Here is a 20,862-nt window from a genome sequence, read left to right on the forward strand (position 1 = left end):
AGATACCAATACATTAGATATTTTGGAAACTACCTTCTCCTTGATTAATAATTCCAACCCCACCCTTTCTGGTGATTGCTGGCTCTGCATGACAACAGGGGCAATCATGCCTATCGCTGTTCCTATTAATTCTATCATAGACAATGATAATACATGCCAACCCGGATTTCCTTTTAAAGTACAGCCTATAGGGACTTTTACATTATGTCTTTTAGGCGCAATGCAGAATAATACCTATGATATTGATGTTGGAGTTACTTCCTTTGGAAATTGCTCAACATACAAAATTATTCCTCACCCACCCCAACTCTTTGTCCCCCCAATGGCAGAGTTTTTATGTGTGGAGAAAACTTGGCTTTCCCCAGGCTTCCAGCGAATTGGACCGGTGGCTGTGTTCTTGCCTTATTACTCCCTGATATAAGTATAGACCCAGGAGACGAAATTCAACCCATTCCTAGCCTCAATACCTTAGTAAAAAGACACAGGCGGCCAATAAAGGCCTTACCACTCATTGCCAGCCTTGGAATAACAGCTGCTGTGGGCACAGGTACAATGGCTTAGGCACGGCTATACACTCTTACCATCGCCTGTCTCAACAATTTATAAATGTTGTACAAACTCTATCAGGAACCATTAAAGATCTGCAGGACCAAATAGACTCCCAGGCAGAAGTGTTCCTTCAAAAAGAAGAGGCTTAGATTTGCTGAAAGATAACCAGGGAGGTATTTGCTTGGGCTTAGGGGAATGATGCTGCTTTTATGCCAATTAATCAGGCATAGTATGCACTAAAATTAAGCACCTTCAAAAAGATCTAGAAAGAGACGATGCGAACTATTTGAAAATCCCCTCTGGACTGGGCTTAATGGATTTCTACACTACCTTCTTCCCCTATTAGGCCCTTTGTTGGGTTTACTTATAATAGTGTCCATAGGACCCTGCATTATAAACAGGTTGGTACAATTTATTAAAGAACAGATTAATATTTTGGCCTCTAAGCCCATACAGGTCCATCATCGTCTTGAGATGGAAGACCGCGCTGCCAACATTTAAAAGGATGTTCTACCCTTCTCACAGGCTTATTTCTTAAGTTTACATCCCCACAGATCTCTCTTTCTTATATAAAAGTATGAGTAACAGCTCTGACCAACCATCTTCTGCCCTTGCCATAAGGGTTCGTCCCCCATGGGCCCCTCCACTTGGGGGAGGACGCACCCATGGAGTGAGGATGTTATCCCAGTACATTATTGTGACTGACTCTTCACATGTGCTGACATTTACATTCACTCTCTACCCAAAAGCCTATTGCTAAAGAACTTTTGGTCCCACTAATATTCTCACTGTTCTTTCTAAACCTACCAATTATCATCCTAATCCTACTGACTATCTCTTTTTGACTGGATGTTCTCTTCGACATTCAATCACCGAAGGTACAAGGTCTTTTGCCATTGTATATCGATTCATCTGAGACATCTGTGCGGATTATAATTCAAAACTAAGTATCCCACTCTAGGGCCTAATGCCTTACTGGGTTTCAAATCTTACTTAGGTTTCTGTTGTAAATATCGCAGGTTTCCAATACCATTATTCATCTCGCAGAATGATTCCTAACCCAAATCAAACCTGTTATTAACACTAACCATAAACTGTTCGCTCAATCTCACGTTACAGAAGACCAGGTAGAGAGTTTGTCTTACAATATGGGAATGTAGGGGATCTTCCACCTGCTGAGAACCTCAAAGGTCCATGCAGAAATGATCCCTGGATAAGATGTAGGCAGCTATGGAGGAACTAAGATAGCAAAAGGCATCTTTCATGGCAAACACCCTGGTCAGGATGAAGGGATGTGTCTGAATCAGCCTTTTTCTTCTTAATATAGAGAACATGGACCAAACCAGGCCTGTGTGGAGAGCTGTTCCCAGGTGCCTATGGTTGAAATACCATTCTTACTTTTGAAAGTGTCACAGGAAGTAGGGGCAACCTCCATTTCATGGGACCCTTTGAAACAACTGTTAGGACAAAGTGGTTGTCAAGGCAGTGACCTCATTCAGTTCCTGAAGGAATTGACCTACCTAACTTCCTTGGTGATGGAACTCTCTGAACTTGGGATCCAGGAAGCAAGGCATTCAAAGCCAGTCCCAGCCCCAGTCACATTAGGCTTACTTGTTTGGATTTATCAAGGACAGGGTCAGTCTTTCTTGGTACCTACTGATGTGAGGATGGCCAAATGCCAGGAGAGCTCTGAAGAGAGGCCTTTCCTGTGAAAGCAGATAGTTGCTCACCACTGGCTCCTGGCAACTTCACAGAGTTGGAAAAAGAGACAAGATCTGAGACCATACAGGGCATTTTGCAGGAACATAGTATGGCCCACCAGTCAGAGGACACTCCATATAGTCACAGACCTACGTGGGGGAAGGAAGTGCCATTTGAGTGTGGGTGTGAGTATGTGGTTTTGTCTCATATTCTGAGAATAGGTAGGAAAGTCGGTTTGTTTGCTTTGGAGTGGACTGTTTCTTGTATGTCGTTTGACAAGGCGAGTGTTTCTATGTCTCTGTATCCTACTGTGTCCGTGGTTGTAGACATTAGAAAAGAGAATGCATCAATGGATGTGTTCTGTGTAATAGAATGCTCCCATCATTCATCCGGGCAATTTAAGAATGGACTGCAGCTTGCCTTATAGATGGCCAACACCTATTATCTTCCCAAGTTCCAGTTTTCTTCCTGAATTCTGGAAACTCTCCAGAATAGGCTCATGGTTTTGTGTCCAAGATATAAACCACTTCCAAGCTCTGTGAAATGGCCTTGTACTGCATACCTGAAGGGAATGGGAGCATCTCAGAAAACTCAGATATCATTGTGACCAGGAAAGTCTCAGTGGAGAAACCCTGCTTTGGGCCTTTTGCTTACCTATTCTTCTGTTGCCCTGAATGTCAGGAAGGTCTTTGCCTCAGGCCACACTTTATGAAGCCTGAAGAAAATCGTTTTCATATGGAAAAGAATGGGCATCACCTGTGGCTCTTTGCTTAATTGCTTTGGAAAGGGATGTGTCTGAATCAGCATCTTGGCCTTCATTGAGGTTGTGGCTTAGATTCTCAGCACCAGATGGATCTAAAGAAAGATCCCATGTGTGCATGCAAAACCAAAATGGCAAAAAATCAGTTATTGTGGATGAAGCTTCTTGCCTTTGTCTCTTAGTTTTATGACCTCCATCAAGTGAGAATAGGGATCCTTTCAGTCAAATGAGTTCTTCAAAGCCATGCAGAGGTGCTTGGGTTTCCTCATGACTCCAAATCACATGAAGAATCTATACCTGACAGTCAGTAGGCCTCAAATTGGAGAAGCAGAGCAGTATTAAGAGCAGGCCTACTTGATCACTCCTGGTTAACAGGAAGGGTGTCCAGGCCACAATGATTTTAGGCAAATGAGGTGCAAGGGAGCTTTTTTTGGACACTGTTTTTGGGTGTGCCCCTCATGGAAATCTCTAGTCACAGGTTATGATGTATGTATATATGGAAGAATATGAGGGCTATGTGGGAGTGTTTTGGATTTAATTCTGGTCATTTGTGTGGCAGTTGGGAGATGACTGGGTCCATTGGGGTTTAAACTCTGGTGTGATTCCCCTTAGAGTCTGCGTTGTGGAACTGACCTCAGACAAGTATTGCCATGAATTGTGTTGGGATTTTTGGAGGCCACGCATGAGAGTCACCCTTGGAAACTGAGATATAGACCAAGGGTGGTTTTCCACAGAGCACAGGGAATCTCACCCATGATATCATATGATTTTATTCTGAAAGACTTGGCAGCCACAGTTAAGAGTCAAAACAAACATGGACCTCACATTGTAGACCTCTTGCTTCATGTAACCTTTTGGCCACTCTTTGGGAAGCCTTGCCTGTGAGAGTTCTCCAGAGCTTTCATTGAAATGAGCTTCCTCACCATTTAATGGTTTCTGAATAAATGAAAACCACAATGCCTCCAACTTCATCCTTGAAAATGGTTACATAAATATCATGAAATTTTTAAAATTACCATGACCAGGTGGCACTGGAGAACCTTTCGATGTCCTGTTGCTGATCATGAGTATACCAGAGAGTGCCTTGATTGACTGGGTTTCATGATAATGATGTAGAACAGAGATGTCAGTAAGTTGGAGCCTGCTGATTAGTGGTCATAGAGCAGTGTTGTGCAGGTGTGCGTTAAAACATCTGTGGTGTGGCCATGTGGATCTGCCATTGGCTTTCAAATGGGTTGTGATGGACATGGAGCAGCCAGCAGAACCTTGTATGTAAAGGCATCTTGTTATATGGAGAAGTTTCAGGGCAATGTTCAGAATCAGGTTGCTATGGTCAAGGGGGCAAGCTATGTGGGATAGAAGCTGGGTAGGTGTATTCTCCTGCAGACCCTGATCCATGACACGTGACAGAACTGCCTCCAGCAGTTTGTGCCAGTTGAACTTTTTTTTGTATTTCATAAAGCAAATACCAAATTCCAAGTGCAGCGGCAAGAAACACCACAAAAAGTGAAGGATGACCAAATAGCTTCACTGTTCACATGGGGAGACACTTAGCCCCCAGTGGCCACAATTATCTACAAAGAGAGAATTCAGCACTGCTGCTTAATGTTCATTGGGATATAAGAGACCATGTCCTCCAGGTCACATAGATGCAGACCCAGCTTTGATGGTCTCACTACAAAGGAAGATAAAGCTCCTGACAACAACATATATTTCAAGTGCCCCAAATCAGAGGCAGTTTCTCAAGAAGTATCTAGGCCAGCAGAGTTCCATGATTGTGGAGTTTTACACTTTCCCTTACTTTTGGAAACTCGTCTACCACCTCCAAAGTTCTGAACTCCAGAGCAATTTCCATTCCAGATATGTATTCACAGATTTTATAACTCTTCTCTTCAAATTGTGTCTTACTGAATCCCTGTCACAACCACATACCCTACTAGACTCTGTGTACTAATCCTAATATGATGGAGAAAAATAACCCAAACAAAATTGAAATACAAGCAGTTCAAAAGAGGCATGGTGTATGGTTGGACTTCCTTTTGCACTATATAGGGTAGGAGTTATAAATCTTGTCAATTTTTGTTGAAATAGTTCTCCATGTGTTTTTAAAGTTAACAAATTCGTGAATTCCTGTCTCCCTTTCGCTGTAGACTATTCAGCACATGTATTTTTATAAGCACATGTACAATCCTACCTGGTACCACACGTACACTATTGTGTGGTGGCTGTCTTGGCAGATACAAATTGTGAGAAGAGATCACTCCTCCTAAATGCTGATGGAACTGGAAATTCAACCTATGGGTGAGCTTCCTAGCTGAACAATATTATATATAAATTCATGTTTGATCTGTGAATGATGTATATTTCATGGTGAATTTCAATTGGCATATAGTGCTACTTTTAATATCTGTGTGTGTTTGTGTATATATATATATATATATATATATATATATATATATATATATATATATATATATATATACTCTCCAGATTTTTAAAATATGAAATATATGTGTCTTATTATACATTTCCTAAATTCATTCATATTCATGTATGTGGATTTATAATCATCTTTTCACAAGATTATTCTCAGAAATATTCATCCACCTGAAATCCATATTTGTTTCCTACTACTGAAAACTAACTTCAGTGAATGGTGTATTCAAATCCTAATATTTCCACAGTAACTTACCTAGTTTAACATCAATGCAAGTAGACTCCTATGGGACATGATGTGTATTTTGAAGTTAATTTTTTTCAACACTGGTACATTACAATTTCTTTAGTTTATGCACATCATTGGATATATATTTCATTCACAAGTTCACAAATTTATAGGCATTTGTTTCACTTTCAATCACTTTCTACTTCAGAACACATATATTCCTCCATGTTTCTTGAATGGTCTTTTCATGAGACTTCTTTCAAAACACATTATTTTTGATATCCATAATTACTTTTGAAGGAAATCTCACACACCCTACATGATGAACCATAACCCAATATTACCATTAGATGTATAACTGGTTGGAATGAATGACTGTATATCAATATATGGTTGCTTATATATTTTCAGATATCAATTCAATCCATTATTTAAAGTGGAACCAGCTATATTATTTATACATAATATTGTCTATTCATTCATTATCTCTATATTCATAGACACAGGGTACACCTCTTTATACCCCTAACACTAATTTACATGTCTTCAAAATATTCCTCCCAAATAGTGAAAAAAATACTCATGTCACCTGACCTACATATACATTTTATCACAGTAATATTCTGGACACAAAAAGCAAAGGTCACACTTATGATTGTACCAATGTAAAGGTTGGTCAGGCATTGGAGTAAGAGACAACCAAGAGACTGTCTCATGCAACAGCAAAGTGTTTATTGGGTGTCTAGCATGCTGCTGCTCAGTGCTCACTTGAATTTAGCATTGGGCCCTGAGAACAGCTTAAGCAGAGCTTATATACTTTCCTTGGAGAGTGCAGGGAGTGAAATTTATTGATGGGTCACGGCAAGTGGGCGGTTTGTGTGCAAATGTGTGAGGTAGTACATTCTGCAGTTTGGCAATTGGGGACAGTACATTCGGGGAACAAGATAAGCAAACAGTTCTCAAGATTTCAAAAGTGTTTTGTTAAGCATACAGAAAAACAGGAAGTCACAAGTACCTATTTTATTAACCTTTGATTCCCCACTTCTTGTTCTGGTTACTTTTAATCATAAAAGTGATCATTGGGGGATGTCACATTTTATGTCTGCTAGTCGGGTATATTGTGTCTGATAAACATAAGTTTAACTTGTCCAATTTGAGATGGAGAAAGGAAACTACACGATTGAGCATACAGGGCCCTACAGTTAGCAATAATATGAGGATTATTAATGGACTGGCCAAGGCTGATAAAAGTGTAGTTAACCATGGGTACTGTGTGAACCAAGACTCAAACCACCCTTTTTGGGCCTCTGTCTCTCGTTGACACTCTTCAAGGCATTTTCTTAATTTGCTCATAGATTCTATTACAACTCCAGTATTGTCGGCATAAAAACAACATTCTTCCCTCAATGCAGCACAAAGGCCCCTTCTCTCATGAAGAGAAGGTCCAACCATCGCCTGTTCTGTAAAACTACTTCAGAGAGAGAGGTTAAAGATTCCTGTAAAGCTGTGATGGAGGTTTTTAATATCTTTAAGTTTTGATCTCTTGCTGCTTCTCATTTGGGTCATTTGTTGTGTCCCATGGACTAGGGCAGTGGTTCCTGTGCCAACCCCTGCAGCAACTTCTATTCCGAATAGAATGGCTAAAGTGAGGGATACAGCTTCCTGGCGGAACCGAGTTTTTTGTCCCCCTATTTGGTTTTTAAATGAACCTGTGTCATGATAGAGCACTCTGGGAATCATCTGCACCATTACATAATTAATCACATCTGTTGACCATTTTATGAACACATAAACAATGTTTAAGTATATAGAATTATACTGTTGTAGGGACAGACAAGGCAAGGCATAAGATAGCACCGAAGCTAGGGAAAGCACCGAAGCTAGGGAAACAGTCCTATTTGGTTGCAAACCGATTAGGAGGGCATTGCTTCTGTTGTAATCAATTAATCCGCTGAACCCCAAGTTTTGGTAGTTTCAGAATTTTGTACCCAACATGTAAGGGAAGTGGATTAGAAGTTAACAGTCTGCAGAAGTTAACAAAAAGCAGTTTTTGTTTCTGTTATATTTCCTCTATTCTGGGCAAGTTAACTTTTTAAGGACACTTGGGAGGGGGAGAGCTTTTGTCTTCTCTTTCTTTTTTCTCCCTGCCAGCTATTACCAGGGAGCCCAGTTGGTAACTTCTTTATCTTATAAATGTAGCCATCTGTGTGAAGCCCCAGCTCAAGGCCAGAGGACTTGTTCACATATTTTGTGAAAAACTAGTAAGGGGGTGTCTAGCTAAGCATTGCTGATTTTTCCAGCCAGTGGCAAGTAGAACAGGGCAACAAGAAAAGAGGAAGTTTATCTACATTGAACTCGTTCATAGGGACTCTTTGGCTGAAAGTCCTAAAGTCAGCCATGGTGAAGACTTCTGGAGAAGGTCAGTTAAGAATTTTCTGTGGTCCTGGTACAGAGGGGGAAGACGTGAAAGGCGTGGGGTGAGAGCAGCTCTGTGGATCTGAGAGTGAGGAAGGAGAGATGTAAAAGAATAATGGGAAAGGGGTTTGGGATTTTCCTAGCAACAAAAAGTTGAGCAGTAGAACAGATAGACCAGAGGGGAAGATGGGAGTGAGTATCTCAAAAAGCCTCTGAGGGACTTTAAATTCTTAGTACCCTGTTCTCAGTGTTGACAAAGCAACTTTAAAGGCCATTTTCATGACATTTTGGTTAGGGGTCTGAGGGCTCTCCTCAGCCTGTTTGAGCTTTGGGTTAGCTGGTAAGAGGACCTGTTGGGTCCCGGTGAGGACACTGACAGGAGAAGAGAGGAGTGAGTGGGTAGAGGGGTACCTCAGTACCTGCTACCTCAGCAATGGGGCAATGGTCTGAGAACCAGCGGAGGTTTGGGTGTTTGATCTAATAATTGGAGGGGAGAAATCAGGTTGCTGAGGTGAGATTGACAGCAGAGCATCTGGAGCAGAAGGCAGAGGGTGAGGATCTATTGGAGAAGCATAGTTCAAGATTTGAGTGAAGGAGGGAAAAGGCCTCCACATAGGGGAATTTCCTTCCACGCTATTGAGCACTTGCCAAAGTTATAAAGGTCACGCATAATTTGAGGATCTAGAGGCCCCTCTGGGGGCCATCAATTTTGGTTGTCTAATTGGTAATATGGTCAATGCTGTGTACTGAATTTGATGAGGAATTTGGTACCACTAGACAGCCCCTATATGCTCACATCCCCATGACTTACAGAAGAAGTCGGCTTTTCCCTCACACAGCCATGGATTTTGTGGCTTTGATAACTGCCGAGTAAACATAGTAATCTAGGCTAGCCAACCTGCATCTGGCTCGCGTGTCCCTTCACCCACAATAGCACAACTCACACACTCTTTCTGATAAACCATAACCCTAATATTACCATTAGATGTATAACTCGTTGGAATGAATGTATGTATATCAATATAAGATTTCCTGTATATTTTCAGATATCAATTCAATCCATTATTTAACATTGGAACCAGTTATATTATTTATTCACATTATGGTCTATTCATGCATTATCTCTATATTCATAGACACAGGGTAAACCTATTTTTATCCCCAATACTAATTTATACGTCTTCAATATATTGCTCCGAGTAATGGTGGAAGAAATACTCATGTCACCTTATCTACAAATATATTTTATCACAGTAATATTCTGGACACAAAAACCAAAGGTCTCACTTATGCTTCTACCAAAACCTAAATGGAAGGTGAGCAGGGATTACTAAAAACATCCACGTTCAGTTTGCCTAATGCTCTCAAATGTCAATCCTATTGGTGACTACATATTTGTTTCTTCCTAAGATTATATATTCTCTCAAGCCTGTTGAAATTGTCTAATCCAATCACTCACTTTATACTTTGCCTCATTTCCTAATGTCTCTATTGATATCTGCTTTCCTACATATTTTCACCAATTCATCATTGTGACTGACTCTTCACATGTGCTGACATTTACAGTCATTCTCTACCAGAAACCCTATTTCTGAAGAACTTTTGGTCCAAATCCTATACTCACTCTCCTTCCAAAATATGCCGACAACCTTGCTAATCCTACCGACTCTCCCTCTTTGACTGGATGTTCTCTGCTACATTCAATCATCCAAGGTAAATGGTCCCATGCCATTGTATGTCGATTTATCTCACACATCTGTGCAGAACGTAATTCAAAGCTAAGTATCCCCATCATGGGCCCAATGCCCTTCTGGGATTCAAATCTTACCTAGATTTCTGTTTCAATACTTATATTTCACCTCTATATTCTTATAAATATTGCAGGTTCCCTATACCATTATTCATCCAGCAGAATGATTCCTAACCCAAATTGAACCTGTTATTAACCCTAACCATACACTGTTCCCTCAATATAACTTTACAATAGAGCAGGGACAGAGTTGGTCTTACAATAAAGGAATGTAGGGAATCTTCCACCTGCTGAGAACCTCAAAGGTCCATGCAAAAATGATCCCTGGAGAAGATGTATTCAGCTATGAAGGACCTGAGAGGGCAAAAGTCATCATCCATGGCAAACAACTTGATCTGGATGGTCTGAATGAGCCACTCTATTCTCAATATAGAGAAGGTGGACCAACTCAGGCCTCTGTTGAGATCTCTTCCAGGGTGCCTATGGTTGATATACCATTCTAACTTGTGAAAGTGTCATAGGAAGTAGGGGCAGCCTCCATCTCATGGGACTCTTGGAAGCAACTGTTAGGCCATATGGTTACCAAAGCAGTGACCTCATTCAGTTCCTGAAAAAAGTGACCTCACCTCATTTCCTTGTTGATGGAACTCTCTGAACTTGGGATCCAGGAAGCCAGGCATCCAGAGCCAGTCCCAGTCCCAGTTTCAGTGTGCTCACTTGGTTTGAATTACCAAGGACAGTGTCAGTCATTTTTGGTAACTACTAATGTGAGGATGGGCAAATGCCATGAAAGCTCTGAAGAGGGGCCTGTCCTGAAAAAGCAGGTACTGGCTCACCCCTGGCTACTGACAACCTCATGGAGTTGGCCAAGGGACCAGATCTGAGACAGGACAGGTCGTTTCAGGGAAAGTCAGTCAGTCAGAGGACACTCCATATAGTCACAGACCTACTTGGTGGAAGGAGGTGCCTTTGTGGGTGTGGGTGTGTGTTTCTGGTTATGTCTCATGGTCTGAGTATAGGTAGGAAAGGTGGTTTGTTTGGTTTGGACTGGACTGCTTCTAGAATGTCATTTGACAAGGAGAGTGTTTCTATATCTGTGTATCACACTGTGCCTGTGGATGTAGACATTAAAAAAGAGAATGTATCAATGAATGTTTACTGTCTAGTAGACAGCTTTCCAGCGTTCATCCTGCCCAATTTATGAATAGAGTGTGGCTAGCCTTATTGATGTGCAACACCTGCTACCTTCCTAAGTTCCTGTTTTCTTCCTGAATTCCGGCCACTCTGCTTTAGGCCTTTTGCTTACCTAATGATCTGTTGCCCTGAATGTCAGGAAGGTCTTTGCCTCGGGCCACCCTTTTGTGAAGCCTGAAGAAAACAGTTTTCAAATGCAAATAAATGGGCATCACCTGTGTTTCTTTGTTTAAATGCTTTGGGAAAGGATGTGTCTGAATCAGCCTCTTCGCCCTTTGTGAGGCTGTGGCTTGGATTCTCAGCACCTAATGAATCTAAAGAAAAATCCCATATGTGCATCCAAAACCAAAATGGCAAAAAGATCAGTCATTGTGGATGAAGTCACTTGCCTTCCTCTTTTAAGTTCCTGACCTCCATCAAGTGAGAATAGGGATCCTTTGGGTCAAATGAGTTCTTCAAAGCCATGCAGAGGTGCTTGGGTTTTCTCATGACTCCAAATCACAAAAAGAATCTATACCTGACAGTCAGTAGGCCTCAAATTGGAGAAGCAGAGCAGTATTAATGGCAGGCCTATTTGATCACTCCTGGTTTACCGGAAGTGTGTCCAGGCCACTCTGACTTTAGGCAAATGAGTGGCAAGGGAGCTTATTTTTGACACTGTCTTGAGCTGCATCCCTCATGGAAACCACCAACTGGAGTTTATGATAAGTGCCTATATGGAAGAAGATAAGGGCCATGTGGGAGTGTTTTGGTTTTAATTGTTGTTATTTGTGTGGCAGTTGGAAGAGATGACTGGGTCCACCTTGGCTTGAACTCTGGTGTGATTCCCCTTAGATACTGAGTTCTGGAACTTACATCAGAGAAATATTGCCATGAATTGTGTTCAGATTTTAGGAGGCCACGCACAAGAGTTGCCTTTGCGAACTGATCTAGGGCCAGGGTTGTTTTCCACAGAGCCCTGGGAATTTCAGCTAGGATATCACATAATTTTTTTCTGAAAAATTTGACAGCCAGAGTTGAGAGGCAAAACACACCTGGACCTCACATTGTATACCTCAATGGGCCTGGCTTCATGTGACATTTTGGCCACTCTTTGGGAAGTCTTGCCTGTAATAGTTCTCCAGAGCTTTCTATAAAATGAGCTTCCTCACCATTTAATGTTTCCTGAATGAATTGAAACCCACAGTGCTTCCAACTTCATCCTTGAAAAATGGCTAGATAAATACTATTAATTTTTTTAAATTCCCATGAACAGGTGGCACTGGACAACCTTTGGATGTCCTGTTGCTGATCATGAATATACCAGACAGTGCCTTGATTGACTGGGTTTCATGAAAATGGTGTAGAACAGAGATGCCAGTAAGTTGGTGCCTGCTGAGTAGTGGGCCTAGAGGAGTGGTGGGCAGGAGTGTGATAAAACATCTGTGGTGGGGCCATGTGGATCTGCCATTGTCTTCCAAATGGCTTGTGACTGACATGGTGCAGCCAGCAGACCCTTTTAAGTAAAGGCATCTTGTTATATGGAGAGGTTTCAGGGCAATGTTTAGAATCAGGTTGCTATAGTCAATTGGGCAAGCTATATGGGATAGAAGCCTGGTTGGTGCATTCTCTTGCTGACCCTGTCCCACTACAAGTGACAGAACTCCCTCCAGCACTGTGTCCCAGTTGAACTCCTTGTATTTCGTGAAGCAAATACCAAACTCCCAGTGCAGCTGCAAGAAACACCAGGAAAAATGGAGGATGACCAAATGGCTTCACGGTCCACAGGTGGGGAGACACTTAGTCCCCTATGGCCACAGTTTACCTACAAAGATAGAATTCAGCACTGCTGCCTCATGTTCATTGGAAAATAAAAAAACACGACCTCCAGGTCACATAGATGCAGACCCAAGTTTGATGGTCTCACTAAAAAGGAAGCTAAAGCTCCTGACAACAACATATATTTCATGTGTCCAAACTCACAGGCTGTTTCTCAATAAGTCTTTATTACAGCAGAGCTCCATGTTTGTGGCGTGTTTACCCTGTCCCTTACTTTTGGAAACTCCTCTACCACCTCCAAGGTTGTGAACTCCTGAGCATGTTCCATTCCAGATATGTAATCACAGATTTTCAAACTCTTCTCTTCTAATTGTGTCATACTTGGGGTAATGTTTATTTCAAGGCATTGTTCTGGATGATTGTGGGAGGAATTTTTGTAGCACATATTTGCCTACTCATTGGATTCATTTTCCAATTTTCCTATGGAAATACTTTATCCCTGACATTACCCCATACCCTACTAGACTCTGACTACTAATCCTAATATGATGGAGAAAAATAACCCAAACAGATTGGAAATTCAAGCAGTTCAGAAGAGGCATGGTGTACAGTTGAACTTGCCTTTTGCATGATAAGGTGTAGCTGTTATAAATCTAGTCAATTTTTTGTTGAAATAGTTCTCCATGTGTTTTTAAGTTAACAAGTATATGAATTCCTGTCTCCCTTTCTCTGTAGCCTATTCAGCACATGTAATTTTATATGCACATATAGAATCCTACATGGTATCTCATGTACATTCTTTTGAGATGGCTGATTTGACAGATACAAAATGTGAGCAGAGATCAGTCCTACTAAACGCTGTTGGAACTGAAAATTCAAACTATGGGTGAATTTCCTAGTTGAACAACATTATACATAAATCCATGCTGAGTAAAATAAATATATTTGGACCTGTGGATGAAATATATTTCACAACAAATTTCTATTGGCATATATATTGCTACTTTTTAATGTCTGTGTGCTGTATGTTTATATATATATATATATATATATATATATATATATATATATATACACACACACACACACTCCAGATTTTTCAAAATATGAAATATATGCGTCTTATTATACACTCTATAAATTCATTCATGTTCATGTATGTGGATTTATAATCAACATTTCAAAAGATAATTCTAAATATATTCATCCACCCAAATACATATTGTTTCCTACTACAGACAACTAACTTCAGTGAATGGTGCATACAAATCCTAATATTTCTACAGTAACTGACCCATTTTAACATCAATGCAAGTAGATTCCTATGGGACAGGACATGATGTGTATTTTGACGTTCATTTTATTCAACACTGGTACTTTAATATTTCTTCAGTTTATGCACATCATAGGATATATATTTCATCCACAAGTTCGCAAATTATAGGCATTTCTTTCACTTTCAATCACTTCCTGTTTCAGAACACATGTATTCCTCCAGGTTTCTTGATGGGTCTTTCAATGAGACTTCTTTCCAAACACTTTATTTTCGATTTCCATAATCACTTCTGAAGCAAAATTCACACACTCTTCATGATAATCCATAGCCCTAATGTTAACATTAGATGTACAACTGGTTGGAATGAATGAATGTATATCAATATAAAATTTCTTATATATTTTCAGATATCAATTCATTTCATTATTTAAAGTAAAATCAGTTATATTATTTATTCACAGTATTGTCTATTCATGCATTATCTCTATATTCATAGACACAGGGTACAACTCATTGAACCCCAATACTAATTTGTGTCTTCAAAATATTGCTCCCAGAAATGGTGGAAGAAATACCCATGTCACCTGATCTACAAATACGTTTTATCACAGTAATATTCAGGACACAAAAAGCAAAGGTCACACTTATGATTGTACCAAACCTAAACGGAAAGTGAACATGGATTACTAAAATCATCCATGTCCAGGTTGCCTAATGCTCTCAAATGAAAATCTTATTGGTGACTACATATTTTTTTCTTCCAAAGATTATATAATCAAACTCAACCCTTTTGAAAAAGTCTAACCGTGTCACTCAATTTATACTTTGCCTGATTTTGTAATGTCTCAATTCATATCTTCTTTCTTTGATATTTTCCCCAGTTCATCTTTGTGACTGAATCTTCACATGTGGTGACACTTACATTCACTCTCTAACCGAAACCCTATAGCTAAAGAACATTTGTTCCAAATCCTATATTCACTCTTCTTCCTAAACCTACCGACTATCTTCCTAATCCTAACTTCTATCACTTTTTGACTGGATGTTCTTTTCTACATTCAATCATCCCAGGTACAAGGTACTATTCAATTGTATATCAATTTATCTGAGACATCTGTGCAGAAAGTAATTCAAAGATAAGTATACCAATCAAGGGCCCAATGACCTTCTGGACTTCAAATCTTACTTAGATTTCTCTTTTCATAATTATATTTCACCTATATATTGTTGTAAATATTGCAGGTTCCCAATACCTTTATTCATCCTGCAGAATGATTCCTAACTGAAATCGAATCTGTTATTAACCCTAACCATACACTGTTCCCTCAATCTTACTTTACAGAAGAGCAAGGACAGAGTTGGTCTTAAAATACAGGAATGTAGGGGATCTTACACCTGCTAAGAACCTCAAAGGACCTGAGAGAGCAAAAGTTATCTTCCATGGAAAGCACCCTGGTAAGGATGAAGGATTGTGTCTGAATCAGCCTCTCTGTTCTTAATGTAGAGAAGATGGACCAAACCAGGACTGTGTCGAGAGCTGTTCTCGGGTCCCTATGTTTGATTTACCATTATAACTTGTGAAAGGGTCACAGGAAGTAGGGGCAGCCTCCATCTCATGGGACCCTTGGAAGCAATTGTTACGACAAACTGGTTGCCAAGGCAGTGACATCATTCAGTTCAGGAAGGAAGTGACCTCACCTCACTTCCTGGGTGATGGAACTCTCTGGACTTGGGATCCGGGAGGCCAGGCACCCAGAGCCAGTCCCAATCCCTGTCCAAGTGGTCTCACTTGTTTGGATTTACCAAGGATAGAGTCAGTCATTCTTGGTACCTACTGATGTGAGGATGGCCAAATGCCAGGAAAGCTCTAGAGAGGGGCCTTTCCTGAGAAAGCAGGTAGTGGCTCACCGCTCACTTCTGACAATTTCACAGAGTTGGCCAAAGAGACCAGATCTGAGATAGAACAGGCCATTTCTGGTGAACATAGCATGGCCGACCAGTCAGAGGACACTCCGGATAGTCACAAACCTACTTGGGGGAAGGAGGTGTCTTTTTGGGTGTGGGTGTGGGTTTGTGGTTTTGTCTCATTTTCTGAGAATAGGTAGGAAAGGCGGTTTATTTGGTTTGGAGTGAATGGTTTTTAGTAAGTCATTTGACAAGGCGAGTGTTTCTATGTCTGTGTATCCCACTCTGTCCGTGGTTGTAGACATTAGAAAAGAGAATGCATCATTGGATGTTCCCAGTCTAGTAGAAAGCTTCCCAGCATTCATCTTGCCCAATTTATGAATGGACTGCAGCTTGCCTTATCGATGGACAACACCTGCTATCTTCCTAAGTTCCTGTTTTCTTCTTGAATTCTGACCACTCTCAAGAATAGACTCATGGTTTTGTGTTCAAGATATGTACCACCTCCAATCTCTGTGACATGGCCATGTACTGGATAGTTGAAAGGAATGGTGACCATGTCAAAAATCTCAGATATCAGTGTGACCATGAAAGTCTCAGTGGAGAATTCTTGCTTTGGGCCTTTTGATTACCTATTGTTCTGCTGCCCTGAAAGTGTCTGTTTCTCTTTGAGAGAAACAAAAACCATGAGTACTTAATAAATTTTGCAGCAGTTGGAACATGTGGCTGTATAGAAGTTCCCTCACCAGGTTTTAGTTTCTCCCGTTATCAGGACTGTCAACTTAACCTTTTAATTTTCATGTTTCAGTTCTCCGTCCCCTAAGATACAGTGTAATAATTTAATGTCATTTGATCTTGCAAAATCCTTTTGCTTGTTGACCTCTATGTCTAATAGAGAAGCCTTTAATTCTGTTACTCAGGGCTGGATAATCGTACTATCAGACACCAAGACTACCTGTGTAGGTTAGGAATATCAGTAGGTCTTAACCTAAAAACTTCTGCCTCTGGCAGCTCCTCTTGATAGTCTCTTTTTATAGTTATCAGGCATTCCTGTCTGAGAATCCTTCTTTGTAGCTTCCAGTCTTACTTATTTTGGGAGGCTAACATAAAGTGTATACCTTAAAATATTATTATTATAATAGTAATAATAATACTAATTATTATTATTATTAATTAAAATGCCCAGGAATGGCTGTATTTTCGTTTTAACTGTCTTTGCTAAGTGTTTAAGATGAAACAGTCAAACTGAATTTTGTTTCTATCTATTGTTAACAGTCAGCTGAGCTTTCATGGGAGTCAATTCATGTTTTAAATGTGATATCATACGTTGTTAGCTAATGTTCATGTGACCTCAAACAATTTATGTAAACTTTGTAAAATGATATTTATAAAACAAAGATCAGCTTTAGATCAAAAACACTTAAAATTCAGACCAGTCTCTGACTGAGCTTGCAGGCTTCTTTCATTTGCATTTCAACATAAGTCCTGGCTGAGGTCTGGAAGGAGCTGGAAAAAACTGCTATTCTGAGCAGACACCTCAGGCCTAAGGCATATTAACCATAATTTTCAGGTTCGGATGTTGAAAATTATGATACAAGTTTAAGATACAATTCACAATATTTTATATCTTTACATCTTGTTTTGTCAACAGATTTTATACTATGATTTACTATCCTTGTCCAAATTAATGCACTGGTACACACAGTGACATTTTCCCAGGCTACCCAATTCAAAATTGGTGAAAAAAAAGAAGACTGTATGATTGGGAAGTTACTTGCCAACTTGGAAGTAGAGTTCTTCAGTTTTCCATCCTAAGTATTTAAGTTCTCTGGCATGAATTATCTGAAATCATAAACTAAAAATTTACCAAAACCCGACTTTTAACTGCAAGATTGTGCAAGGCTTCAAAAACCCATTCAGATACCAGATTGTTACAATAAAACATCATCATTTAGACACACATTCAGCTAAGATCATTCCCAAGAAACAATTTATAATATCAACATATTATTGCACATGTCTCAAAGGGCCAGAAACAAAGACACAAGACAGAAAGAAAGGAGGTCCAGACTGTGGCTGTCAGACAGAACCTTTTAAACCAGAGCAGATAAGAGAAAAATCTCCTACACCAGTGGCACCATAGATGTCCCCTCAAGGGGACAATATGTTTTCACAGAGGGGCAACCTGAAATGTAAAATAAAGTGTCTCCATGGTGACTTTACTTCATTTAGTGTCCCCTTTTTCTTTTTCTCTCTTTTAACAAGACAGAGGTGGCATAAACCTTACAGTGCAGGGAAGGAAGGAGGTAATTCCCTGAATCAACAGGGCTTTGGCAGCTGCTGGGAGTCCGTCAGTCCCTTCTTTTACTTACAGGATTAGCTCCTCTGGTTCACTTCCACACCAAGCCTGCTCCATCTCCTAACATTTCAGTAGATAGCTCTCACAAAGTTCCGGGGTGGAGGGGCGGTACAAGATTTGTAACTTAAAGTTTGGTTCCTGACCTTGAAGCCAATCAATACAAATTTAATAATGAGGACTGGGATTTAAGAAAAAGAAAAAGTGAGGTTTATTGCTTTGCTAACAAAGGAGAAACACAGGGGACTCTGCCAAATGTTGTGACTCTCTTGATCTTGAGGGACAAGGGGTTATAAAGGAGTTTCACTTGTTAACCTGGGAGATACTCAGTTCTTAGGTCCCCAGCAGGCATTGCCCTCTGCAATGGGTGTGCTCCAGGCAGCCAGCTAGGGGCTTCTATCATCCTGCTTAACAAAGGGGGGTAAAGTTTATCACAGTTCCTTAAAACACAGTCCAAAGTGGTGTCAGGCTTACTCTCTTATTACCCATTTTCACATCCAATATCCTTAAGTTTTTACCACCGAAATCACACAACAAAACGAACAAAAACAAACAAACAAACAAAAAAATAGAACACAGAACACAAAAAAACAGAAACCCGGGGCCTAAACAGAAAAACAGGGGAACAGTGTAACATCTTGCTAAAACTCCAGGGTAGGAGCGTGTGCGTGACCGTCAGCACTTCTCTACAGTTCCAGAGGAATTCCCTACAGAACAGAACAGAGGACAGAAAGATTCTCGTTACTGCCCTGGACAGAAGTATATGTGAGCCTCCCTGTGCCACATCTCTGTCATCAGAAGAGATCTCCCTTAACCGGATATCAGATGTTATAAAGGCGTCACTTACCTATGGAGGCCTCCTCCATCAGGTGCTTGCTAATTGTTTTAGTGCAGAGGTTCACTGCAGTGCTCCCTGGACTAAAGGCTCTCTTCCAAATATAAAGAAGATGGACCAAATCAGGCCTGTGTGGAAAGCTGTTCCTTGGTGACTATGGTTGATATACCATTCTAATTTGTGAAAGTGCCACAGAAAGTAGGGTAAGCCTCCTTCTCATGGTATGCTTGAAAGTAACTGTTTGGACAAAGTGGTTGCCAAGGCAGTGACCTCATTCAATTCCTGAAGGATGCAACCTCACCTCACTTCCTTGGTAATGGAACTCTCTGAACTTGGGATCCAGGAAGGCAGGCACACAGAGTCAGTCCCAGTCCCAGTCCCAGTCCCAGTGGTCTCACTTGCTTCGATTTAGCAAGGACAGAGTCAGTATTTCTTGGTACCTACTGATGTGAGGATGCCAAATGCCAGGAGTGCTCTGAAGAGGGACCTTTCCTGAAAAAGCAGGTAGTGGCTAACAGCTGGCTCCTGACCACTTCACAGAGTTGGACAAGGAGACCACATCTGAGACAGGACAGGCCATATTGGGGGAACATAGTATGGCCCAGCAGTCAGAGGACACTCCGGAGAGTGAGAGACCTACTTGGGGAAAGGAGTTGCCTTTGTGGGTGTGGATGTGTGTTTGTGGTTTTCTCTCATGTTCTGAGAATAGGTAGGAAAGTCGGTTTGTTTGGTTTGGAGTGAACTGTTTCTAGTAAGTTGTTTGACAAGGCGAGTGTTTCTATGTCTGTGTATCCCACTGTGTCCATGATTGTAGACATTAGAAAATAGAATGCATCAATGGATGTTTCCTGTCTAGTAGAAAGCTTCCCAGCATTCATCCTGCCCAATTTATGAATGCACTGGGGTTTGCCTTATCGATGGGCAACACCTGCTATCTTCCTAAGTTCCTGTTTTCTTCCTGAAATCTAGCCACTCTCCAGAATAGGTTCATGCATTTGTGTCCATGATATGTACCATCTTCAAGCACTGTGACATGGACATGTACTGGATAGCTGATGGGAATGGCAAGCATCTCAGAAAACTCAGATATTAGTGTGACCAGGAAAGTCTCAGTGGAGAAACCCTGCAAAGGGCCATTTGATTACCTATTGTTCTGTTGCCCTGAATGTCAGGAACGTCTTTGCCTCAGGCCACGCCTTTGTGAAGCCTGAAGAAAACAGTTTTCAAACAGAAAGGAATGGGCATCACCTGTGGCTCTTTGCTTAATGCGTTGTAAAGGGATGTGTCTGAATCAGCCTCTTGGCCCTGTGTGAGCCTGTGGCTTAGATTATCAGCATCTGATGGATCTAAAGAAAGATCCCTGTGTGGATCCAAAATCAAAATGGCCAAAAAATCAGTCATTGTGGATGAAGTCTCTCACATTCCTCTGTAAGGTTCCTGACCTTTATCAAGTGAGAAAAGGGATCCATTGGGTCAAATGAGTTCTTCAAAGCCCTGCAGTTGCTAGCCCAAAGGTTCTTGGGTTTTCTTACGAATCCAATTCAAATAAAGAATCTGAACCCCACAGTCAGTAGGCCTCAAATTGAAGAAAAGAGCTTTATTAATGGCAGGCATATTTGATCACTCCTGGTTCACAGGAAAGGTGTCCAGGCCACCCTGACTTTTGGCAAATGAGGGGAAAGGGAGCTTATTTGGGAC

Source organism: Callospermophilus lateralis, unplaced genomic scaffold, assembly GCF_048772815.1.
Source record: "Callospermophilus lateralis isolate mCalLat2 unplaced genomic scaffold, mCalLat2.hap1 Scaffold_60, whole genome shotgun sequence".
In the NCBI taxonomy this organism is placed as follows: Eukaryota; Metazoa; Chordata; class Mammalia; order Rodentia; family Sciuridae; genus Callospermophilus; species Callospermophilus lateralis.